Source organism: Suricata suricatta, chromosome 11 (genome assembly GCF_006229205.1).
Source record: "Suricata suricatta isolate VVHF042 chromosome 11, meerkat_22Aug2017_6uvM2_HiC, whole genome shotgun sequence".
Lineage (NCBI taxonomy): Eukaryota > Metazoa > Chordata > Mammalia > Carnivora > Herpestidae > Suricata > Suricata suricatta.
This window is the reverse complement of record NC_043710.1, coordinates 87,722,980-87,749,219: the sequence shown is the minus strand read 5'-3', so window position 1 is coordinate 87,749,219 and position 26,240 is coordinate 87,722,980. Positions and strand designations below refer to the sequence as shown.

Below are 26,240 nucleotides of genomic sequence, written 5' to 3'. Positions count from 1 at the left end.
CGCAGGGGATCAGCAAAGTGGCACGATTGTCTGAGGTCACACAGCTAGAGAGCAGTAGAACCAGACTGGGATCTGACCTCAAGCTGGGGCTCTGTCCCCCAACACATGTCACCTTTATGAAACAGGAGCCAGGGAAGGTCTACACCTGAGCTCACCAATGTCTCTGAAGGACTCTCTCCCCACAAGCTCTCCGTGGCCCTGGAAAACAAACAGGTAGAGACTAAACAGATGATGGCAGTGTGGCTTCTGGTGATTTCCACCAAGAGCCTTTGGAATTTATCACTTGGGAGGGTAGTTACTTTCCAAACACAGGTGAGTGTAAAATCCAATTTCTTAAATTCCACGAGGGGCCTGGGGAGCTCAGGCTCTGCTCTGTCAATTACGACGTCCTCAGGTACTCAGGACTGAAGATCCTCATTTCCTTAAATCCGCCTGCTTGTTGTCTGAGCTTTTATCCCTCTGATCTGCTTATTAGATTTCTACTGGGCCTTTGCTCAGCAGAGCACTCAGGGTCCCCAGGACCCACTCTCTCGCTTAATAATAACTTCTCTCATGAACCAGACAGGGCACAGGATGGAGCAGGGGGCTGGCAAGGGTCAGGGGGAGAGGGACACGAGGGACAGGGGCAGAAAACAGGGTGGCGCACATAGGAACCCATGCAATGTTGGCCCCAGAGGGACAACTCCCTGAGCAGGATGGCGTTTGCATCTTTCTCAACATCTGGACTTGTACCTGGATCTAGATGATGCTTGCAGGTTTCTGCCGCTGATAACCTGGGTCTCCAAACACCTTCTCTGCTCCCGTGGTCCCCCACTGCTTTCTGCCTCTGTTGTTAAGGTTTCTTGTCTGCCTCATCTGTCTGCTTGTCTCTTTGGATCACAAAGTCTTTAAAAACAGGTCACATCATCTTTTTATACTGTTATGTGTCACCGTGACTGTCCATAGTAGGAGATGCTGACTGGGCCAGACATTATATGAAAGTATACAGATGCACTGGGCAGATTTCAGCCCTCCAGGGCCCCCACACCTGGGGACATGGGATGCTCACACAAAGGGCAATAAATAGCCACTGTGCTGGTCTGGCCAGGGAGGAGGTGGGACTAGAGCTGGGTCGCACAGGATGCCAAGAACGAGGTGGGAGAGGGGGGAGAGCATTCAAAGCTGGAGGAATGGCTTGGGTGAAGGTTCAGGGTGGAATGGAAAAGGGGGAGCACTGAGTGTGGCAGCAAGGCAAGGATCTGCACAGGGAAACTGAGAAAGGGAGGTTGAGGCATACTGTGGAGGGCTGTGAACGGGAAGGATGGAGCCCAGAATTTCGCCTCCTCCTGCTTGCTCAGACCAAGGCCCCTGTGGTCCTAGAATTCATGCACTGCCCTCCTGGTGAGTCTCCTGTGGGCCAGGCAGTTGGCATGGTGTCTGTGCACCCTGGACAAGCCGGGCCATATGTAGCCTGTGACTGCCCAGCTGTCTTCCTCTCTGAGCCCAGCAAGCAAGAACCAGCCCCGGACCCTTCTGGTTTGAAGGACTCTCCATCTGCCCTAACCATGGTCTGATCCATGAGTTTCCTCCGAAGCCAGGATTAAATCTCAGAACCAGAGTAAGACATTGGTTCTTGCACATAGGCGGCCTCGGGTGTATCCTGATAAGAAGGGAAAGATTCACCCCGGGGACACAGGGGGATGGTGCTAGAAGAGGACTAACAGACCAGGCCTAGCCTCAGGGCTCCCTGGCTACATGAGGTAAGTATTCAGTCTCATTGCACAGATAGGGAAATAGAGACTCTTGGGAGTTAAGCACTCTGCCCAAGGTCATACAGCTAAGTGGCTGCCTGATTCCAGAACCAGGTTCCTCCCCTTACTTAGCCCTGGTCTGCCTGTGTGGTTCCTTTGGCCTAACTGGGTGATGGTGAGCAATTCACTGACCCTCTCTGGGCTTCACGTTTCTCATCTCTCCAATGAACTCTCAATTGGCCTCCTGCTTCAATTAGAGACCAGGGGCTGCATCCAGGATGGGCTCTTTGCTAGGTGGCTTGTGTTTCTCCAGCAGTGCCTATGACTGCCTTTCCCAGCCTTGCTAAGCCCTGGTGTGTGTTTCTGCGTTCAATGTTTTGCTAGAGTTGGTATCAGAACGCACTCCCTTGATGCTGCCGGAAGCAATAATCCAGACACGGTTGGAGGGTTTAGTAGAAATCCTCCGCTACGGTGGAAGAAAGCGAACCCAGCAAAGCAAGGATTTCTGCAGATGCAAAATCTGCCCATTTACCTTCTGATTCTAGGCGGCTCAGCAGAGACAGCTGAAATGCAGGCTGGTCTCCCCAAGGGAGTGAGAGCTGAACACAGAGGTCTCTGAATCTGTACAGGCCTACGGTCCCAGGAGGACAGGAAAAAGCAGGTCACCAAGTACTCCCCTTCTGCACTCAGATCAAGATTCTATTGAGCGCTGGCTACACAACAGGCTGATACTCACTGCAGTCGCTCATTTTCCTATTAAGTCCTCACAACACTGACACAGAAGTGGGATGATCTTTAGTTTTGGTATGAGACTCAGATGGCTTAAAGTTGCTTGCCCAAAGCCACCCAATCAGTGAGTGACAGGGCAGAGAAGGGCCATTCCTCACGGACCGGGATACCGCTATCTATTCTTAGCTCAGACCCTTCCGTCTGTACCTGAGTTTGACACCAGCCACACGTCATCATAGAAAATTACTCAGACACATGTAGCCTGCTCCCCTGACTCCACACCTCCTGTGTGCAATCGCAGCCTCCTCCATCTGACTCACTGATCTGTGGTCACAGATCCTCCTGCTGTCCTCGGCTGGCTGTGAACTCCTTCAGAACCGATGGGATGGTGTGGTTACTAGGGAAAATAATTCCTGCTCTAGGCCTACCAGCAGCTCTAGGGCAATAAGTGATCTTTCCAAACTGAGGTCTTCCGTTTCTGAGCCTCTGAAACCTCTAGAGTTGGTAAGTGGCAGGCCTTCATCTCAGCACAGGATGGCAGGGATCACGGCTAACACTGAGCTTCTTACAGGTGACCCCTGCCCCCTAACCGCAATCGGTGGTAACAGTCTTGTCCAGTGCCCAGTTCCTGATGCCCAGCTTACCACTGGGAGTGGCTCTCTCATTCCCCATATACGTGTTTACGTATATAGACATGGAATGGATAGGCAAAGAAGTCTAGCATAATGACTAGAAGATATGCTGTGGAGTTAGACTGACGTGGCTTCACATCCTGGCCCCCCTCCCCTGCTCGCCTGTCAGTTGCACAACCCTAGGCAAGACATTTAACTCCTCTCTGGGCCCACTTCCTTCTTTGTAAAATGGAAATAATGATACCTCCCACCTCAAAGAGCTGCTGCTATGCGGGTAAGATGAGATCAAGCACTTTGCACAGTGCCTGGCACACAGGGAGAGCTTCGTAAAAGGACGCCCCTGCTTACTAGCCCTGCCCATGGAAAAGCCTGACTTCTCAGTTTGGAGGTTGACAGCTGGAGGCTGCTTGGTGGGGAGGCTCCCTGTGAGAGGCCGGGAGGCGGGGGCCTCTGAGGAAGTTGCTGGTGACTGCAGCCTTTGAGAAGGCATTACAGGCCATTGTTTTAATCAATACTATATTACTTCCTCTGTGACATCTATCCCCATGTTTGTTATGTGTAAATAGGGTTTTTCAATGATGCGAATGTGTTAGCTTAATGTAGCTGACATTCAGCATGTAGAGTCTGGTGGCTGCCCCTCAGGACCTCCTGGAAAATGAGATGCTGGATTCAGGAACGAAATTTGAGAGATGCAAGGCAGTGGCCATCAGGGTACCTGGTGCATTACTGCAGGTGCAGGCCGGGTGCTCAAGGGCAGAAAATGAATATTCTCCATGTGCCCTGAGAGCACGGTCCTGCTCCTGGACACAGGACATCTAGTGGCCCAGATGCTGGGGTTCCCACCTCTTTGCTCTCCAGATGTGGATTTTGTAAAAGACCTTATGTGGTCTGGCCAACTCCTGTTCATGTTCTCTGTCACTGCCTGTCCCTGCAACTTGTCAGAACTGCTTCTTGTGCTGCTGGATTCTCACATGATCCCCTCCTTCCTTCCCATAGCATGGCCCTCTGTGGTCTGGAAGTGCATTTTGCACACGTTTCTCTGGCTTGGCACCTACCTCGTGAGGTCAGCCCAGCCTTGCTATCCAGGCAGTCAGAGTGGAGCAAAGGTAGCTTTTCCAAGTTTTCTATGTGGGCCTAATTGTCCTCTAGCACCAGGATGCTCAGAAGAATGGCTGTCGGCCGGACCAGGCCCTTTCTTTCTGTCTCACTGGAGCCGAATGGAGGTGGGGAGAGGGGTGCGTTAAGACTTGGGAAGAGCTTCCTCACCTTGACATCATTAAAGTTGCAGGTCCGATGCCACCACCACACATGTCCCACAGACAACGGGCCAGAACCCCAATAACAGCCATTTAATTCAACAATATCAGCTATCAGACATCTCGGGATTCATTTGCATAGCTCTATGGAATGCATGGTAAAAGAATTAACCTTTATCAAGACAGTCTGTGCAATGTTACCAACAGGACGTAGTTTTATCCCCTGTTTTCTTAACAGTCTTTGGAAGCAGAGGACTGGATAGGAGAGCACTAGATTTGCTACCTTTGTACCAAATGGCAAAGAGGGCCCAAGGAAGGCTGCCTTTAAGAAATGCGAGTATGAAGGGATCTGTGCGGTACTTCACTCCTGTCTGTTCATCTGTCCTTGATGATTGTCAAACTCTGGGGGTCCATCTACATAAATGTAAATGGCCACCGTTATCATTAAGCTCCGTCTGTGTGCCTTAAACCTACCGCACAAAACGTGTTTGGGGTTGGGCTTTGGCTTCCCTTCACTGCCTGAGAGATACGAAGGAGGTGTTTTTCTTGGCAAACAAATATAATATCATAAGCCCCGGCAGGATTCCAACCTGAGTAATGGCCGTCTGCCTTCCTAATTCCCTCAGCAGCCTGGAACAGGGAACATTATTCTTTACTTCCTCTCTTTAAAAACAAACTCTCTATTGGAGAGCATTACTCAGCCGCAGGATCCCTCCCCCGATGTGGCCGCGTTTCCAAGACCGGATGTGAAGGATGAGCTCAGATTACAGCGCACATTTGGGAAAACACAGCAAGATGCTTGGCTCTGAAAAGGCACCTGAGGATCTTGAATTATAGAGGCCACTCTTACGTGTCCTTGTTCATGGGGGACACAGAGCCAAAATCAATAAGAATCACATTGTTTAGTGCCGCCATGTTGCAGGTCTAAATCATTATGGAGTAACTGGGTAACTAGCTAATCCTACTGGAGCTGGATGCTCACGGTCAAGTACAAAGTTGTCTTGCTGGGCGCCCTCCCTTGTTTTAACATGTGGGTAGGTGGGGTCTGACGGCTTCTCTGTTCAAGTGAGGATGGCTGCCTTAAAACATAGAATTCCCCTCATGTGTTGCTTGTCATTCAGTCTTTCTGACAACACTCTGAGATAGGTAGCCTTCATTTTATAAACCTGAAATTAAGGCTCAAAGACAACCTGTTCAGGGTCACACACTGTATGCGTGACCCACTGTATGGGTCTTTTGGCTTCAAATCCAGTTTTTATGATAGCACATGAAGCCTCATCACCCGTTTTGGGCCATGAGGACTTAGGTCCTGCCACTTGCCCAGACTGAAGTTGCTATGGCAGGGTGGGGGAGGGGGAGCCACTGGACCATCACCTAGGTCCTGGCTTCGTCTCACTGGGCCACTGATCAGCTGGAGGCTCAGTGAGGTCACGGGGTCAGGCAAGGAGAACATCTGGCTGGGCCCCGGTGTGGTCTTGAAGCAGGTGTATGGCAAAGGCTCTGAAAGTGTTCAAATGCTCAGGATTATTGATTCATCCAATAAATACTTAGGGGTACCCGGGTGGGTGGCTCAGTTGGTTAAGCATCCAGCTCTCAATTTTGGCCCAGATCATGATCTCACAGTTGTGAGGGCAAGCCCCTCACTGAGCCCCATGTCGGGCTCTGCACTGACAGCATGGAGCCAGCCTGCTTGAGATTCTGTCTCCCTCTCTCTTTCTGCCCCTCTCCCACTCATGTTCATTCTCTCTCTCTCAAAAATAAATAAATAAATAAACTTAACGCATTTATTGAGCACCTGCTGTGGCTAGGAAGAGGGACACACCTATACACAAGACATAGTCTCTGCTCTCAAGGAGTGGGTAGTTTAGTGGGAGAGACGGGTCGGCAGACAACGATAATATAGTGTGATGAATGGCCTGATGATAGAAGATGATGTGCTAACCAGACTCGGCCGTTCTTAGCAAATGTTCGCAGGGGACATGACACCTTAAGCTGAAACCCGAGGGACAAATAGGAGGCTGGCTGATGAAGATGGGGCTCCAGAGGGTTCCAGGCTGAGGAGACAGCACGGGCAAATGCAGAGGCTCACAAAAAGCACCTTATGTTCCAGGGTGGCACACTTGGTCTAGGCTGGAGTGGATTTGCAGGGGGAGTGTCTGGGCGGCAGGCCAAGAGGTCAGCCGGGAGCAGGTAGTGGACCCCAGTCACCTGTCTTCTCCATGGAGCCACCATGTCTCCCGAGCCACAGGCACTCCCTCACACCAACCCTGCAGGGTCGTCATTTTGCTTTGCACTCATCAGATTTTAATTGTATGTGAAGGAGGAGCCAGAAATGCACCCCAACCAGAGTAGACAGTGCCAACCCCTGAATCAAACCCCCCCCCAAACAGAAAAACCCCCAGGACCCCAAAAACAAAAACAAAAAACCATCCAAACACTTCCCTGCTGTGCTTTATCTAACTGAAGTAACCCGGGAGTTGTTCATTTAACATATTTCTGCCTTCTGAATGGCTTTTACTTTTCCCTAAATTGAAAGTGCAGTACAATATATGTGAATGATTAGACTATGTAATACATTCCTGCAAATTTAGATTAGGAATAATTATGACTTAAGTAAAATAGTTGAACACAATCCTTACAGCCATCTATCTTTTCTCTTCTTTTCAGTGCTCATACGGGTGACTGATAGCAGGGAATGAATGACTTTAAGAAGAACCAGGATCTGGGTGCAGAGAGGGGCTGAGGTCCATCTTCAGAGGGTTTCGAGAAGGAGGGAGAGGCTGACCTGAGAAGATGTGGGATCTGAGGTGCAGGGAGAGAGCACTGACCCAGGAAATATATCTGGGATAAGTACAGGCTCTGCCTGTGTGACTCTAGGCAAGTTACTTAAACTCTCTGGGTCTTAGTTTTTCACGAGCAAAATGGACTTTATCATTCCTGGGTCATGGAATGGTTTTGGGAAGAATGAGATCAGGGATGTGAGAGCAGCACTGTATCATGGCTGAGAGCATGATAGGGAGCCTAAATCCTGGCCAAGTTCTGGCTCTACCACTTACTACAATTGTGTGACCTTGGCCTTCATTACTCAGCCTCCCAGAGCCCCCATTTCCAGAATGGGAATAAGTGCATTTAGCCATGTGTATCCTTGGGGATATGACTATTTTCTTTATTATGTTTTTGTTTAGAGTCTGTCCCCCCATTCAAGGACCTTCTTATTCCCTGCTAGAACACAGCTTGGCAGTTGGAAGGCACTCAAGAAATATTTGTCCAATGGATGGATTTATGAGTGAGGCTAGAATTCTGTCTCCTGAGAATAACTGAGGTGAGTTTGGGGAGATGGCGGGGGAACCAGGGAAAACCAAGAGCATTAGTCACTCCAGCAGGGAGCTTGCTGCAGGGAGAAAGAAATAACAGCAATTTGGCATGTGGAACAGGGCACCCATTCTTCATGGAAGCCACAAAGCCCCCAGGAGCCTCCTGGAATCCCTGGGCACCTGCTACTTGCTGCACTTTCAGGTCCCTCCCAGCAACCTGACAAAATGCCTTCCAATCAGAGCAATTACTGCAGCCCTAAGTCGCCGTCTCTCGAGGTGTCTGCCTCCTGCAGCTCTGGCTGGAGACGATATTTCTCTTCTGTTCCTCATGACAACAGGGACAACAAATAACATGACGGCAGATGAAGGGCCCTTGGAGCCCTCCAGAGGTGGAAGAGTCTGGGCTATCGCTGCATCTGTGCAGAGGGGAAGAAAAGGGACTCTCTGAAATGGGATGTAGCCACCCTCTGAATCTTCTAGGACTTGGGCTGTGGCCGCCCGTGTCCATGACCAGTGTCATTCTCAGCCAAGGAAGCAGGGCCACTGCAGTCAGCCATCCACCCACCTTCCTGCACACGAGGCAGGCACCGGCTCAGGTCCTGTGCACTTGGGAAACTGAGAGGTAGCTGGCATTCATTCCTTCAAGGTGTTGGTCTTGCTAAGTCCTTCCCCCTTCTTTCCTGCCCCATGAAATCAGCTACTGCTGTTTTCAAATGAGGACACAAATTCAAGGAGGTGGACTAATGAGGGTTCTGTGTAAGTGGCTGTGCTAGGGTAAGAACTCAGGCACCCTGGGTCCTGTGTGGTGTGAAACTCCTTACAGGGTGCAAGTGCAGCCTCTTACCTCCCAGCCTCAGACTTCACTCCTGCACCCGTTACTGATGCTCGGGAGAAGTGCCCTGTCCCTCAACCTGCTGCGTCCTGCCACCTGGCCTAACCTTGCCAGCACCTTGCCCCTGCCAAGTTTGGACTGGTCCCGTCCTGGTGCCCTTGCTGCTGGCCAAGGTACTGTTTCTGTCACCACCTGAGATCCTCTCCTTCTCCTGTCTCATCCTGAGGAATAAGAGCTCACACCCTCTGAATACCAACCAGGACCAACCGCAAGAAAGCATATCCTCTGGGCACCCATATTAATGTGAATACGAAATGAATACGCATGCTGGCTTATCTGAGTGTCAGATGTGAACCCAGGAATCTGACTCTTGAGGTCTGTGTTCTTAACTGTTACATGTCTGCCTCTTCCTCCTATGACATAGTTCTTTTCCTAAACCTCCCTGGTATGCTCTGTCTTGTTAATTTCCCTTTCAAACAGACTTCTAGACTGAATGCAAAACTCTAGGGATATCCTGACTAAACTCAGCTCAGGGAGACATCCCCTCCCTGTTTTGGACATAATTTTGCAAATAATGCAGTCTAAGATCACACTGACTTTTCTTGGTCCTCAAGTCCTAGGGTTGGTAACTATTAGCCTTTTCAGCCAGCCCTAAGTCTCCAGGTCTTCCAGAAACTAGCCACTGTGGGCCAACCTGTTTTTGTTGCCCTCTTTCGCAGCCGAAGGCTAAAGGATGTCTCCCATCCTCCCCCTCCGCCCCCAGCTTGTGTCTCCAATGGCTGCACTTGGCTTCCCTGTGGCATTCAGTGAAGGCTCTAGATGAAAAAGAACATGGTCTCTAGCAAGGAGGGGCCTGAATGGAGGTGAAACGGCCTGTGAAGGTCACTGCCACTGCTTGGCGAGTGATCTGTCCCCATTTCAGCCTCAGTGGGAAAGTGATGGAGGGTGTAATTAGGGCCCGAGTGGTGCCTGTGCGGGCTGCGGTCCCTGGCTCAAGGAGGCTGGCGACACAGACAGCTGTCTCTGTCCTCCCCAAGGTGGGGGGAGGAGCACAGGAGGCTTTCTGACCTGGTAACTGCTAATCCCTGATCATTCTTGGGAGTGTTTGGGTAGAAGTGAGGATGGGGAATAAGAACAGGAATGAAGTGAGTTAGGAAATAGCCCTAGAAAAGCTTAGGAGGGAGCAAAACTGTCTTCCGTTACCCTCCCATTTTCCGGGCTTTGTCTCCGCCTCGTTCCCTCACCCCACCTTGGTATCCAGGAGCTCAGACTTCCTTGCTGGGCACCCCACCCAGGTGTCCCTTCCCTATTCTCTCCACTCCTTCTCTCACTGCAATTTATCTGTGCTGCGGGTCTCATTTCACCCAGTTCCCTTGAGAACTTGCCTTATTAGAAAGTGATCTAATGCACTAATGTGGTATTAAGGTGTTAAAGCCTAACAATTGGCTTGATGCTTGTAACCAGCCATAACCCAAGGGTATAAATACTTTCACAAAAGAATCCCTTGCCCTAAAGGCATAAATCCCAGGGAACTGGCAGGGAGGTATTTTGAGCAGCGCAAAGCCCCAGTGGTTATGCTCTCTGAGCCATTGCTTCTCCCATAACCAGCATTTCCCAGCTAAAGGTGCTTCCATTGCTCATCACAATAAGGCTTGAGTTGACAGGGTGGGTGGAGACTTTCCTTATGATGAGGAAACTCAGAAAGGTCTTGGCCAAGGTCACATAGCTCATCATTCCTGGAGTCCAAGCAACCCCAGTCCCTCTTGCGTGGGTATTTTCCAGGGTCTGTCGTGGGTATTTTCCAAATGGTTATTGTAAACTTCATTTCCTTTATATGGATGAGAAAACTGAGGCTGAACAAAGTTGCAAGTCTAACAGTGAAAAGGTGGGGGTGCCAAAACTGGACAAGTTTCAATTGATTCCAAAGCTCAACCTCTTTCTCCTCCACCAAGTAGCTTCCCAGGAAAAAGAGGGGGCTGGAGGAGTCAGTTCTCTTGAGGAGTCTGGTCCAGGGGGAGGATAGATCACCCCAGGATATAAAGGATCATGGCAAAAAAACATGGTACTTTGCATAAGCGTCCTGCCCAGCTGAGCAATGCGCTGAAGTAACCCTTTTATTCAGGTCAGCGCCGAGAAAGCCAGAGGAGTGGGCCCAACAGGGCTACTTGGGGAGGTCACGGGGAGGAAGTGAGTTTAGAACCAGCCCCAGGTTAGGCTGTGTGTGCTCTTCGAAGTGAAAGCTGGTGTACCAAGCAGGGTGTGGCCACCTCGGGAAGGGGCCTGAAGGAAGAGGGTCTCCACTCAGTTGGGAGAGGCCGGTTTCAGGGAAGCAGAGGGCATGGATGCCTGGGGCAGGCTGGGCTGGGAAGGGCTCAAGGGGAGGAGGCACTGGAGTGAGCCACATTAGGAGGCTGTCTCAAAGACCTACTCAGGCAGAAGCCCACGGAGCCCACCCTTTCTGCAGATTCGTGGCTTATCTAAACGGTTCTTCAACAGGAAAAAAACACCACGGCTTTGGAGAAGCAAATGTTGAGGGCTGGGTTTCCCGTGGAGCCCAGACGCTGTTTTCTGCGGGTCATTCTTGTGTGGACTCAGACCATGGGCCAGGTGGTTCTCCGAGCAGCTCCCTGACAGCTCGCCCAGTAATTGACTGACTCTTTGGTCACTGCTTGCGCGCTCAGCCATTGTTAACTGGTGACTTGAAAATTACCTTTATTTAGCCTTGTTATCGGGAGGCTGCAGGGGCTCCACATTTCCACGCCACTAGTTCTCTCTGGCTGACGGCAGCACGCAGGCCTGTCATACAGTCCCCAGCCCCCAGCCTCGCTCCTCCCTGCTCACTGTGGGCACAGGGCAGCGTGCTGCATCCCTCTGGGCTCGGGGTGGGGGGGAGGGGGTAATAGAACACCTGCTGGCCCCACTTCCTGCTGACCAAGCAGCCGATGGCGGGCCTGCTGTTGATTTCCCCGGGGCCACCTTGCCCTATATGCGTGAGACCCTCTGGAACAGTGTCCTCAACTGGGGTCGTTTGCACATAGTGGGGTGTTTGCAGGACTTGCAGGGTTTCCTCATTTTGAGTGAATGTGCATATAAGCTTTGAGGAAGGAGAATGTTTAGAGCTTTCAGCAGATTCTCATGAGGATGTGTGACCACCCCCGTCCCCGGCCCCAGCAAAAGCCACATCTCCAGAAAGCTCTGCAGGCAAGCCCGTTACTGCTATGGTACTCAGGGCATCAGGCAATGTGTTCTGTCTGTCCTCCAGGCAGCCAAGGCCAGGCCTGTGCTTTGCTTGGCTGTGCTTCCTGGATGCGTGGATGTTTGCTGACTGACTGACAAAACACAAGAAGAGGTCAAGTATACTTCGCATTTGCAGAGCCTCCTGCCTCTCTCCTTTTTGCCTTAATGGGAAAAAGAAACCAGATGGCCCCCCCTACCTTCCATCACGCATCGGCACAGTGTACCTCCTTTCCATTCTCAAGACCTCACCCCCCCATACTGGTCACAGGGACTCAGTTTATCTGGAGAGGGGAGGAAGGCCAAGGGGTGCGCTGGGAAGGATGGAGGACCCGGGGGGAAACTGAGGTTTGGTTCTGGGGTGGAGGCAACTCTTTTCATCCCAGGCAGTGTGGTAAACCACTGCTGGAACCGCCAGGCCAGTCATTTAACTCTGGGCTTCAGATGCCTGATGAGTGGAATCTTCAAGGTTACAAAGAGGCAGCAGGAGGGACGCTTTAGTAGGCCTCCGCCAGCCCTAAAACTCTGATTTCTAAGGCACACTCCAGGCCAATTCCCTTCTCTGTCCAGCTGCGGGTCCTATTCAAGAACATAGAAAAAGTCATTGTCCTAAAGATATACAAAACTCCAAGGGTGCAGAGAAGGAACTTGTGTTTAGGCGTTGCTTAGCGTTTTCTGCCAGCCTCCTGTCATGCATCTCTCAGTCCTCTGTGCCAGTGGTACTTCCTGGCAAAAGCCACTTTGCAGCTGCCCGGGACCCTGGGCCCAGCAGGGTCTTCCTGGTTGTCGTGAATGTGGCACCCTTCCCAAGCAGGCACTGACTATGGACACAGAGTTCCCCTGGGCTACTGGTGGCATTCTTTCCCCATAGCTGGGGTGGGTGGGGCGGGGGGGATGGTGACAAGGTCTGGGGGCTGACAGCTGTCTGGAAAGCATTTAAGATCTACTTCATCGACCTCCTCTTCTCTTTCCAGTGCTCGTAAGCCACTTGGGCAGAGGAAGGGCCTGTAGGGGGTGAACGCCCACTATGGGCAGACAAAGGCGCTGGAGTCAGCCTCTTCCCCTGACTGGTTCCAGAGACTGGAGGTGGAGAGCACAAAACTCTTCAGGGCTAACCTATGCACCTCGATCCCTGCTCTGCTCTTTTGAGAAGGGACAATAAAAGCCACTACAAATAAAGAACAGCATCAGCCCTCCAATCTGGCCTTCCAGAGGAATTTGATGGCCTCTGGCAATAGGGGCTAGGGAGGGAGCCCAGGATGCAGTTCCCAGGGACCAGAGGACATGTGCTAGCACATCCATTTGCCAATGACTAGGATCTTTAAAGCAGGATGTGGGAGGTGGGGTGGGGGGGTCATTATGTAGGTCCTGGTCCCTCCACTGAGTCACTCAGAGGGAAGCTAGGTCATAGGAGAAATTCCCTTGCTCCAGACTCACCATCATCAGGAACCCATGTGGCCCCCATTGTGGACCTTTGACAGCTCTCCCTGCGCAGATGCCTCTGTCCCCCGCAGTGGGCTCCTCCAGTCTCCACAGAGCCCTTGGGCTCTCAGCAGCTGCCAAGAGCTGCATTGGGTGGTCCCGGGCCTGGGCCAGTGCCTGCCTGTCGCTCTACGGATCCTCAGGGCTGGGACACCAAAGGGCAGTGCCAGCAGCCTGCTGCAAGCTGACAAGGCTGAGTTCACTTCAGTGCCGAGGACTCGACAGAATCGTCTGAATTAAGTGGCCAAGTTTAGTTTTTAATTAAGCCCCCGTGGTCTTTTAAAAAGGTCACTGATGACACCATCTTCTTTAAGGCCAATATGAAAAGACAGTCAAAGTCAAAGTTCTGAGATGGGAGCCTTGTAACTTGAAATGTCACAGGAAGAAATTCGGAAGCGGGGCAACAGGAAGCTGGTGGAAAGGATGGTCCCATCACACTGTTGTGCCATCAGCTTTGAAGTCACCAACTGGGGCTCCAAACTATTTTGGTCTCAAAGGGCAAGTGGCCCCACTCTGCTCTCTCCAGTACCACCCCCCACAACCGGTCTTGGGGCTCTTTGTTGGCTGCACCAGTGAAAAATGGGACCTTTGTTTTCCCTGACATGGAATAAGTTAGTATCCGTGGGGTGGAATGTGGTGACTTGTTTATGACCTCCAGGGAATTAAAAAAATATATATAACTGACTGCCATTCTGCTGCTTTGATTCCTGCATGCACTTAAAAATTTTTTTTTAATGTTTATTTATTTTTGAGAGAGAGTCAGAGCATGTGCAGGGGAGGGGCAGAGAGAGAAGGAGATACAGAATCCGAAGCAGGCTTCAGGCTCTGAGCTGTCAGCACAGAGCCCGATGTGGGGCTCGAACTCGAGAACCATGAGATCATGACCTGAGCCAAAGTCTGATGTTCAACTGACTGAGCCCCCCCAGGAACCCTCTGCATGCACTTTTTTTACATAACTTGACAACACTGTGTCTTTGGGAAATACCATTATGTCTAGAGCCACTGATTTCCCTTTCCACATCCCATCATGATCCTACAATAAAAGCAAAGAGTTATGACTGGTTCTACAAAGCCCGAAGAATGACCACCCACTCCTACCATTTATTCCTGAAAGACTCTGGGTAAGTCATTAAATGTCTCTGAGCTTCAGTTTCCTTACCTCTACAATGGGAATAATAATTCTGGTTTTGCCTCATAAACATGATCTCTGACTTCTAGGGCTTCCTCACAGGACTTCCATCTAAAGATCAGGTGGTTTTTGTATCCAAGCCGTGGCTGCCTCCCTGCCATTGTTGGGCAAGATAATTGTTCCTGGATGAAGGTATGTGCCTGCCTTCCAACTTCAATGGCTTGCTCAGGGCTGTTATAAAGTCTCCTTGTGGGCTCCCATTTTCTAGAGACACAATAGCTTTTCCTGGCTCGCCCGGGCCTCGCCCCTTCTTGCTGGGTGCAGAGACAGCTGCTGTTTCAAGCTGCTGAAAAGGAGGCTTCAAAGAGCCCCATGTTGGCCCCTCTTAGGCTCTGACTCATAGAAACATTTCTGGAAATCCTCAAAAGCCTTATTAATCTGTTAAGACGTCCCAGAGTGGGAGTCTGGGCACCCTATTTCCAGGGCCTTTCAGCAGCTTCCGCTGCCTCAGTTGCATTGTTCCCAGCGGTGTCTTGGCCCCTAATGGACTCTCTCTGAGGCGGGCATGCTTTTGGCTTCGCCTGTGATTTCATCCCCTGACTCTTATCTTCTTCTTCTCTGTTGCCTTTAACTCTTAAAGTAAAGAAAGAGGTGACCTCTCTTCTCTGGCTGTTTATTCCTCTAACCTCCTGGGGTGGCTCTCTGCTTCACCCTTTCTCTCCTGGCATTTGGTTGGAGCTGGGTCAGGCACACAGGTGCCCGTATAGAATCTGGGACTCACTTGGCTTTTCCTTCAAATGAAAACCTCTAGGGGCCTGTCATGTCTAGTGAAGAGTCCTGGGCTCTTGCAAGGGACCTCCCGACAGCTGCTGGGTAGATAAGCTCTGGGTCTGCTTCTCCAGGATCCTCCCCCCTGGCTCTAGTGCATCCACTGACCACCCTTCTGATATACAGCCTTCCCTGTGGTTGAATGGGCTCTGGCGAGACAGCCTGGGCTTTGTCCCTGGCTTCGGCTCTCATCTGGCTTTCCACTGTCTTAGTCTACATTCAGGGGATTTGGCCTGATGGCCAAGGTCTGGTGGTAGGCAATTTCTTGATGATCTCTCTCCTGGTTTTCAAACCTGGGTGTGTGTGCCTCCCTCCCTCAAGTGTGGGCTAGATCTAGTAGCTTGATTCTAGGGAATAGAATACAGCTGGAGAGATGAGAGGTTCATCTGTACTTAAGCTATAAAAGACTGTAGCTTCTGAGTTCTGTCTTGTTGGCATCCACACTTTCCCTTGTCTTCTTGGCTGCTTACTTTGAAGAAGAAAGTTACCATGTTGGAGAAACCCACATGACAAGAACTAGGGGTGACTTTTGGCCAACATCCAGTGAGGAACTGAGGCCCTCAATCCAATAGCCTGTGAAGAACTGAATCCAGCCAACAACCATGAGTGTGAACTCTGAAAACAAATTCTTCTGCAGGTAACCTTTGAACTTGGCCTTGGCCAATGTCTTGACTGCAGCCTTCAGAGAAATTGATCTTAAAGCTGAGGACCCAACTGAGCCATGCCTAGATTCCTGACCCACAGAGATTTTGAGATAATAAATGTGTATTGTCTTAAGCTGCTAATTTGGAGGTAATTTGTTACCCAGCAGTAGATAACCAATACAGGTCTTTCTTAGCTTTAAAAAAGTCTCTCTTTGATTTGTTCTTTATATTTAGACTCAGGCACTTGAACTTTCACATCTGTGAGCCACCTAGGTGGTGCATTTGTGTGCACGTGCACACACACACTCAAATCTATGACTGCCCAGGTTTCTTCACCGGTATTCCAAAAATACATTATCAGAATAAATGGAAGAAAGACATGGTTGAGATAAATTTCTACTGAAGTGATTATTCGTTTCTATTAGTAAGCTAAGTAACAATTTGAATTTCTGCCAGAGCCCAAAATGCCAGAAGGGGCTTGACCAAGGAAGCCATGGGGGTCTTCATGCATCTCTGATAATTCACTTCCATACCTTACCTTTCAATGCTTTACTCAAACTTTCCTCCTCTGAAAAAACTTACCTGACTTCTCCAGTGAGAGTTACTGTTCCCTATCTGAGTTCCACATCCGTTCATATTTCTATCACAGCACATATCACGTTATATTTTAATTATTTGCGTGCTCCCTCTTCACTTTTCCTCCCCCTCCCCTTCCCCCCAGTCCAGGAAGTTCAGAATGCAGAGCTGTCTCAAGGAAATCATCCAGGATTTCACAACCTTAATCAGAAGCAAAGTCTAAAACCCTCTGCACCCCCCCCACCCCAATATTCTGGGAAGTCAAAGCAGAGCAATTTCTCCAATCTAGGAAGCAATAAAGAAATATATTTATGAACCAGCTTCTATCTAAGGGAGGGAATTTATATCTCTTCATGCTCTTGTTGACAATAATAACTGATTGCTGCATCAATGCGATGCAATATAATTTAAAAACTCTCTAAAACAAGGATCAGAAAAACAACCGTCAGGGACTGGGCCTTGCCCACCTTCCGTGTGGTGGCTGAGCCCCAGGTCTGCTAATGCCCGAGGTGATGGGAACATAGCTCCGAAGCACCTGCAATCTCATCTTGTTTCTTCCCCAGCACCGGGGAAGAAAAGCAATTTGTTTGCTCTCATACTCTAAAGATGAACTTCCTGTGCTCAATCAAACATTATTATCCCAATGTAAGTCAATTTACCTTTGAATTTGAAGGCTATTTTCTTCCTAAATGGCTAATTATGGGAGATAGATGGCTGTAAACAGAAGCCTTCTACTTTACCACTCAGCCAGTCTTTCTCAGGGCTCTGGCACCTGAGAGAAACCTGGACGTTGCCCGCTTGCCCACCTGGTCTGGGCTGCCCGCACCCAGTCTTCTCTGTCACCCCATGAGGCCATGAATTCCCCCACCTCGATTCCTAAACACCTGTTTGGTGGTTCATCTGCTTCCTGCTGATCCCCAAATCACAACTTCCCCTGCTGTGCTACCTTTGAGGAATTCTGTTCCCTGGTGCCCACCTCCACTCCAAATGCAACCCCTCTTCTGGGGCAGACAAGAGATGGAAGAATTGGAAGGAAAGAATGGGGAGCAAAGCACACCAAGCGAGTGGGCCACACCTTCCCCCCACAGCTCACAGCAGTCTCCGTTCAGTCTGCTCTCTCTTTATCCCAGGCACACACCCAACAAAAGCCAGTGCCTTCCTTCCCAGGTCCGGCCTTCGATCCTCAGCATCTGCCCCACCACCCCTTAAGGACTCTGCATTAAAAGTGGACACCTTGGCTAGAGAGCTGTGCACAGGGACAGCAGGAGTTTCAGGAGACGAGGGATCCTGTGAGCCTCTGAGATGAAGCAAGGTCACCCGAGGTTGCCTCTTTGATTCTCCAGGCAAAGTCTCGGAAGCAGACCAGCTCAGCGCAGCAGGGCAGTGGCCTTTTCCTGTTGCATGATCAACACCATGCAGGAGCTAATTGAATGGCCGAGTTTGTTTACTGAGATGAGGAATGGCTCCCCACCCTCTTTCACAAAACAAAGTCTTTCCCCAGGAGCGGTGGCAAAGAGGTCAGCCAGGCAGCCTTTCTGTTTGCCTTTTGATGGATGCGGGAATCAGCAGCTCTGGAGAAGAACTCATTGTGTGTGCACTGTCAGAGGCTCTCCAGCAGGGAGACCTTAGCCCTGGCAGCCTTTTAGGGTGTGGAGCTTGCGGTGTGTGGGGTTATGCGGGAGACAGGGCTCCTTCCAACTCCTCTCCCCAGACCTGGCCCCTGGCCCTCTGTACTTTCTGCCACAGATGCCAAAATAATAGCAAATTTGCCTTTGTCAAGGGCCTCCTAGATTATACAGCACCTCTACAAACATTGTCTCCTTTGATCCTCATAACATACTATGAAAGCATCTTCAACAGATAGATGAGGGGTAGGCTCAGAAAGGTCAAGTACTTTGCCTGAAGTCACACAGCTTGTAAGTAACAGAATGGAGACCTGCATCTGGATCTTTTGACTTCAATTCTTCTGATCTCTTCCTTCTCTCACAGTTGCCTTGCAGAAAGGAGGGGGTGTGGCTACATGGTCAATGTGTGAACTTCACCCTAGCTTTGGGCCTGAATCATTTGCGCTGGGTTCCAACTTGTGACCCTCCCTTGTACCTTGGAACTATAACCTTGAGAAACTCATTTACCGTAAGCTTTCTGTTCAGTCGGGCAGTTCTGGAGTTGGATGGACAGGTAAGAGGGGATGAGCTTTCCAGGAACTGCTCTGGGAAAGTCTGAGGCCATGGTGAGGCCATGGAAGGAAGCATGGCCAAGTGTGGGGCAGGCCTCTCTCACACAGCCATGTCTGCAGGGTTCTCAATAAATGATTAGTAAGGGTCTGACTGGGTGAGGGAGGCACAGGGACCAGTGAGAGACACTTTCTTGGGTTACACTCTGAGACACCTACTTTGTGCTTTTCCACGCTTACTCCCGATCACCCACCAGGGGAGGGCGTCTGGCTATACACTCTGAGAAATGAATCCATTTTGCATTGGATAGATCATCATTTTGAGAATCCTCTACATATTTCCAGAGCTGCTAAGGCCTACACCAGGGTAAGGGTACTGGGCCTCCTTGTTTAGCTTAGTGCTTTGATTAAAACAATAATTTCACATTGAATACCGATGGGCAAGCAAGTGGGGGCTAATGCCAGCTCCTGATCCTTCCTGGCATCATCTCATAGCAGAGAAATGTCTTCTTCCCCTGTGGTGAGAGTCCGAATTCCTGATAAATCAGGGAGCAGGAGCCACTCTGGAGCCTAGGGCAGGAGAGGTCATGGGAAGGCGTAGCGCTGGGGCCAGGTGTTGATATGTACTAAGGGCAGGGGGTCTTGACCAAGTAGTGAGGGGCATAGGAGGGGAGAAGGCACAGAAATATCAGCAAATTGCCCCCATCCAAGCCCCACCTCTGTTTCCTTCTGTCCACAGACATGATGGAAAAGAAGGAACAAGGGCTCTTGGCCATGTGAGCCACTGGGCTGGAGCCACACATCAGAGCACATCAGGCCAGGGAGTAGGGATAGGTCCTGTGGTCCCCTATCCCCCACCCCCCCCAGATGCAGGGCCCTTAACCATGCCTCCCTAATAGAAATCCCTCCTCCTGCTGCCCTCAAGACCAGCCTTACAGTCCTGTCTTCAAGAGGAGCTTGAATTTGTGGAGATGGCCAACTGGCCAGAGACTGTCATGATTTTTATCACCCACCTGATTTTTGTTTATTTGGCCTTTTCCCTTCCTCCTTCCCTTCTATCCATCTATTAACATTTATTGATAATCCATCACATCAGGCAAGATGCTAGGCAGTGGGAATAAAAGGTGAATAAGCTACAGCCACTGTCCTTGTTCTGTCTCCTCTGGGTGTCCAGCATTATAATGACTGTATTTCTGGGCCACAAATGAGGACACAGAGGTGACAAGGGTGAGTACACATAGGGGAACAGGCATGAAGACCGTCTGTGAAAGTATGAGACATACTGTTCTTCACCTAGGAAAAACCAGAACATTCAATAAATACCGGCCACACTGCACTCTTGTCTAGTAGTTTAAGAAGAACTTTAAGATCCATTTTTGTGGAACAGCTACTGTGTGCCAGGCCTGCACCAGATAATCTGTATAGAGCACCGCATCTGGCCTCCCCTGCAGGCCTGCAGAGAACTCACATACACGTAAGGGGGTAGCATTCAGTGATCAGTCAGGGGTAGCACCATCTTTGCTGGCCAGTCCTGACATCCGTGCTCCTCTGTGCCACTTTGGTGGCCAGAGGCTTCCGATCCATGGCCACAAGGGGCAGGTGGCAGGGTGTGCACGGTATACTACTCGAACCCATAATGCACCTGGGCACGGGTGTGAGGTTGCACAGAATGGTGCACTCCAAACAAGAGTGCAGGCATCAGTGCTTAGAACTTAATAAAAGATCTGCAAGATGAGGTGAAGTCGGGAAACCACTGAGACACAGGGTCAGAGGCCCAGGCACTCAGCCCGGAGCTGTCACTTACCAATTCCGCAGCCTCATCAGTGTCACTTGACCTCTCTGTGCCTCTTCTCATCATAGGTGCAAAAGGGAAAGCAGGCTGATGCGATCTCCCTCACAGCAGGACTTAGGAGGAGCAAATGAGATGGGCTATGGAAAAGCGCTTTGTAAACTGCAAACTGGTGGATGTGACTACCGTTGCTGCTTCTCCATCATCAGACCCATGATCACAGACACAGCGCAGGGGTGGTCCTGCCCTGCCCTGTCAACCCTGGTGGTTTTTTTTCTGTTGTTGTTTATTTATTTATTTTTGAGATAGATATAGAAAGCTAGCAGGGGAGGGGCAGAGAGAGGGAGATAGAGAATCCCAAGCAGGCTCTGGGCTGTCAGAGAAGAGCCCAACAGGGGGCTCAAACTCACAAATCGTGAGATCATGACCTGAGCCAAAATCAAGTCAGGTGCTTAACCGACTGAGCCACTCAGGTGCCCCCCTATATCCCACCCTTCCCTCTCTTACCACTTCTACTCAGTTCCTCCCACCCCCTTGCCTTTTCTGCATCCCTGGTCTCCCACCTGCCCTGACTGGGGTCCCTGTGGATAACTCTATCTAGTAACTGACTGCAGTGGCCAGAAAGCTGGGACCCCACCCAGCCACATCTCTCCAGTGGTGCTTTTAATGTCATCAATCAGGAGCCCAGCAGGCAGCTCCATCTCCAGGGGCAGGCAGGGCAAGTCTCCAGGCCTCTGGCCACCAGGGCCTCAGATACCTGATTCCAAGGGATGCCAGAGGAAGAAGTCATGTGTTAAGTGCTGTCGGGGGAGTCGCACGGGGGGCTCAGGCTGGGATCCGCTTCATGGGAAATGATGGATGAGATGCAGATGCCAGAGGGAGGCCCAGCCCACACTCAGCAGCTTGGAGTGTGCAAGTCGGGGCTCCGCTCACAGCCTGCGCCGGCCACTTCATTTCCCAGAGACATCCAGCGCGTTTTAATAATGTCTACTTGGGTTAATGAAAGTTGTCGGTTTCACTTAATAGATACATCACCATTCTTGGCTTTACATATTCGTCACGCTGGGCCTGGAGTTGTGCATCCCTGCCCGGCAGAGCAGGCATGTTGGGAGTGGGGTGGGAGGGGGTGTGCAAACATGGGACGCATTAGTGGAGAGCTGAGGCCTGGGCCCACGGGAGGACAGAGTCCCTCTCAGGAGTTAAGCAGAGCACTTCCTCTCACTGCACCTTTCCTCCAGGGTCAAATCAGAGGCACACAGGCAGAAGGGAGCCTCTGGAGAAGCCTGCATTCGTCTTTTGGCTTGGGGAAAGCAGGAACTCAGACTGTCCCTTTGGAAGGGAGCATCCAGGGGCTAAAATCACCAAGTGGGCTCTGGACTCGGGCCAACTTGGGAAGGCATCCCAGTTGGCTGCTCACCATTTCTGTGACTTTGGGCTGGTTGTTTAACCTCTCCAAGTCTCCACTACTTCAGCTGTGGGAGGGGGGCAGTGATAGCATTTCCCTGACAGGACCCTGGTGAGCATCCCATGGCACAGTGCCGTGCCTCGCATATGAAGCACTCGAGTCAGAGCCAACAATATTAATCTTAAAATAGTATTTTAGGAAGAAACAGCCCAGCCTAGTATTTACAAGTATGGACTCTGGAGCTAGACCCTGTGGGTTCAGATTTTGGGTCTATCACTTATTAGCTGTGTGATGTTAGATACGTTACTTCACCCTTCTGGGCCCCAGTTTCCTAATCTATAAAACACAGGGAAGAAATAAGACCCATCTCCTAGGGTTACTGTGGGGATTGAACCACTTAGAGGTGCAAAGATCCTCTGGAACAGGGCTGGGACATCATAATGAAACTTTTGGAATTATTCTTATCGTCATTGCTGATTTCACAGGGCCATGGGGAGGAGAGTCTGGGCTCCTTGGGCACCACCTTCACCATTTCACCACTTCAGGGCAGTCACCTGGCTGAGAATATCAAGTCTGAGACCCCAGACACTGCAGGGTGCGTGTGTCTGGGGCGGGATGGGAAGGGGGAGCAGGGACCAGGCAACTCCAAACTAAGTTTCCAAGCCCAGTGACTTGAGTCAAGGTTGGCAGTGAGGTGAGGGAACCCAGGAGGCCCGTTTAATATTCCGAGGACATTCTCCTCTGGCTCTGCAGAGGCCTTAAAGCTTCTCTGAACTGCCACACACCAACAGGCTTGCTCTCCTCTGAACCGTTCTTTTTCCCCCCTCTACATGCTTAGACTTCAAAGAAGGGAAGGATTTGGGGGGTAGGGTAGGGGACCCTGTGTGGTGGGAGGAGGGAGCTCAGACCAACACAGCAGGCAGGTAATTTCTGGCAGAAGTAAGCAGTTTAAGAACCTGTCTGCCACAGTCTGCCGTTCCAGGGCTTTGTAAATCGCAATGTCGCGACTGTTTACCTCAACGAGCACTTAGGCGTTTCCAAGGGGCTCTCCTAGCTAGGTGCCCAGGCTTGGGGGTAGCTGGTCCTCCCAGGAGACCATCGGAGTGGGTGGGGGGCCATGGCAAGGGGACAGGTGCCCAGCCAGTGGGAGCTATGAAGTCGCCCAGCTGAGATTTTCCTCTTACAAGCAAGGAGACCAAGGCTGGGCTGGCTAGGTGGCCACCCTGCTTTATCACATTTTAGGGGTCAGACCAAGAGAGTCTGTGATCGTCCTCACTATTTCTGATGTGACTGTGAACACTGTTGGTTGGGAATGGAGCTGAAGGCCAGGTCTGGAGGGAGCGGCGAGGAGGCTGGAGTTTGCTGACCAAAACCATCGCCTTCCACTGGAGGGAGCAGCCTGTCCACAGGTGGGGCTGTCCCTGGGAGCAGGAACTCCCCTCCTGCATGCATGCCTGCACAGACACGGCCCTCTGTGTTCAAATAACTATTATTGCCATTATTAATTGCTCACTGTTATTATCATGTAGGCATTAGGTGGCTTCCCCTGTCCTGAGAGCAGTAATGATGAGAGAGTGTGGGGCAAGCTGGGGGCAAAGTACAAGTTAATACCACCACCCCCCCCATTGCCCAAGTGGAAGATGTGTGATATTCCTCAGACTCTCCTGGCTCCCCAAGAACAAAGGAGAGGGGTTCAAGTGCTTGCCATGGTGGTGTGGGAAACTGAGGCAGATGAAAAATTAAATTCCCTTACTGCGTACAATCCATTGACAACTCCTTGAGACCGCAGAGTGACCTCCCTCTAGGAGCTGAGCTGCCTTGATGATGATGACACTTTGCTGGGGCAATAGGGAGTCTTGGCTTAACATTATCCCGACCCCCCAGGATCCTGTGAGTCTACTTTAACATATAAAACCTCCTTTAGAAACTTCCTTTACCTCAACTCCCCCAAGATATATGCTGGTAATCATACTCCAAGCTATGGCTCCCCAATATACATCTGAAGGGTTTTGTTACTGAGGTTTTATTAAACGGTAATAAATGGGGTTTTCCTAGCAACAGCTAGCCCCTCAGGGTCCTGGAAACCTTGCTTCCAAAATTCCTTAGAGATTTACACTGTCCCTGAGCCCCTCCCAACCTGAGGGTATATATTCAGTTACCCGTCACAACCCAAAGTGCAGCTCTTTCTGTCCATGGGTCCTGTCCCCATGCTTTAATAAAATCACCTTTTTGCACCAAAGACATCTTCAAGAAGTCTTTCATGGCTGTTGGCTCTGGACCACCCCACCATTGCCCCCTAGCCCCATCAGTAACACTGGAGCAGCAAGGTCAAGACAAGGCTTTACTCCTGCGAGACTTTGATCTTCTGTCCCTCCCTGAGGGTCTCTGGCAATTAGTCATTTTACAGAGGGAGAAACTGAATCTCTTATTCCTTGCTTAATTAAGGGCCATCCCTACTTTTCCTTCAGGATCTCATCACTTTGAGTCCTAGCCCTGCTGGGTACACAGGTGAAGGGAGAGGGGTGCTGCCCTCCAGAGCTTGCAACCAATAAGGGCCCAAAGACAGGACTGTCAAGATCATCACTCACTGCAGACAAAAGCCACCGCTTAGGAAAAGAACCCAGCCCCAGCACACCAACCACCAGGGCCAGGAAGAGTCACTGAGATCTCTCCTAAGCCTTTCTTGCCAGCCCATTTGCCTGCCAGGCCAGTGTCTTACCCACCTGGAGAGAATTGTGGGTGCCTCTGCTCTATTCACACCCTTCAGACTACCCCATGGGGCGGGGCAGGCCCTGTGGAGTCTGAGCTGGGAAGACGGGAATACGTCTGTGGATGAGTGGTGCTGATCTAGGTAGGTGGGAGAGAAAGGCTGGAGGCTACTGAAATGGGTCGGGGAGTGGGGGGTGGGGGGAGGATGTCTCAAAAGCCCCCATAGGAGCTTCCCCTTCACTAGGCAGGCTGAATAATAAAGGCATTTGTGAAATCTAATTAGCATAGTCTTAACTCCTGACTTCCTGTGCGGGGGGGGGGGGCCCTCCTCTAGCCCCAGGCTATCGAGCTGAATTAAGCTGTCTAAGATCACCTTATTAAATCCACTAACCTTGCTTTTCGACTGGTTTAGCCTCTGGCGTCCTTACTGTGTCTGTGGGCGGTGCACGTCTGGCTTTATTAGAGTTTGTTTCCACGCAGGTGTTTTAGGAACACACCTCTCCCCTCCCCAGAATGGCTTTAATCACAGCTGCTTTTTTTTTGAGCTGGTAATCATCCTGAACTGGTCCATCCACATAGCCTCTTGGCTCCTACTCCTAAGGGGATGGTGGTCTTGGGTGGTACAGAGAACTCAACTGGGAGGGGGATACCCTGGCACACTTGAAAGTTGGTAACTAGCGCATGTGATTTGCAGTTTCCTGGGACCTAACTGCAGTGGTGCATCGAGTGTGCTTCTGGTGCTGGGACAGGCAGTGGGAATGCACAGGAGAGAGACTGATGCCTGAAGCAGAAAGGGCCCCAGTTCTAGCAGCTCCTGAGCCAAGCTAAAGAAGCTCTCAGCCCCTGATAAACAAATGATCACTGTTGGGGTAAGTAGCAGAAACCCTCAGGCCAGCGGGTCAGTTATGGATGAGAAATGCAATTAGTATTGTAGGAGAACTGGAAAAATCTCCCATGGAGACAGGACTAAAGTTAGTGCCAACTCTAACTCCACATTTAATTGGGCTAAATTGAGGACCGGCCACCCCTTTTATGCACATCACTCCTGCTGAGGCTGGGACCCAGGAGAGGGGCTGGGAAGAAAGGGGCAGCTTCTGAGAGACCCTGGGTAACTTCCTTAACCTCTCAGTTTAGCCCCTTGCTGGAAGAGATGATGTGGGTCTTACCCCCCTACCCCCACTGGGTTAATCGAATATTGTTTAGGTAGCATCTGTTACTTATGATTCCCTTTTGTCTATCCTGAGTGTGACAGCATGGCTTGCCTTGGGAGAAGTTTGAGGAAGGTTTCTTTCTTACCGTACCTGGAGTGACCTTGAGGCTAAGAGTGGCTCCCTGAAAGGCAAATGCTGGGGCACAGGCTTGGAGAGAGGGGTTGGGTGAATGTGTCTGAAGGTGCCTGAAACTTTTAGCTCAGCTCCTTCTTGGGGGAATCTTGATGAAGGCTTAACTTGCATTAAGTTCAGTTGGGGGGAGGTGGGAAGGAACTGGAATCTAGGTTAGTGTCTTCCGGTGGTTCTCAACTTTGGCTGAGTGTTGGAATCATCTGTGAGCTTTGACAAATACTGACAACTGGTTCTCTCACGGAGATTTCATTTAATTGGTATGAGGTTAACTCCGGATGAGAATTTTAGAAGCTCCGCAGGTGATTCTAATACATAGCAAAAGTTTAGAACCACTGTTCAACTCATTGTGACCTTTTTTCCTGTTAATCAATACTAATAATAGCTAATATTAATATTACTATGTGACAGGCATAAAGATAAGATTTTTATAGAGGT

At 50.6% G+C, this 26,240-nt stretch overlaps 1 protein-coding gene across 5 annotated transcripts in view; it reads right to left on the bottom strand.

Annotated features, from left to right (window-relative positions):
• Window positions 1-26,240, bottom strand: part of KIRREL3 (kirre like nephrin family adhesion molecule 3) — a 548,409-nt gene that overhangs the window by 144,310 nt on the left and 377,859 nt on the right. The window lies entirely within an intron of this gene.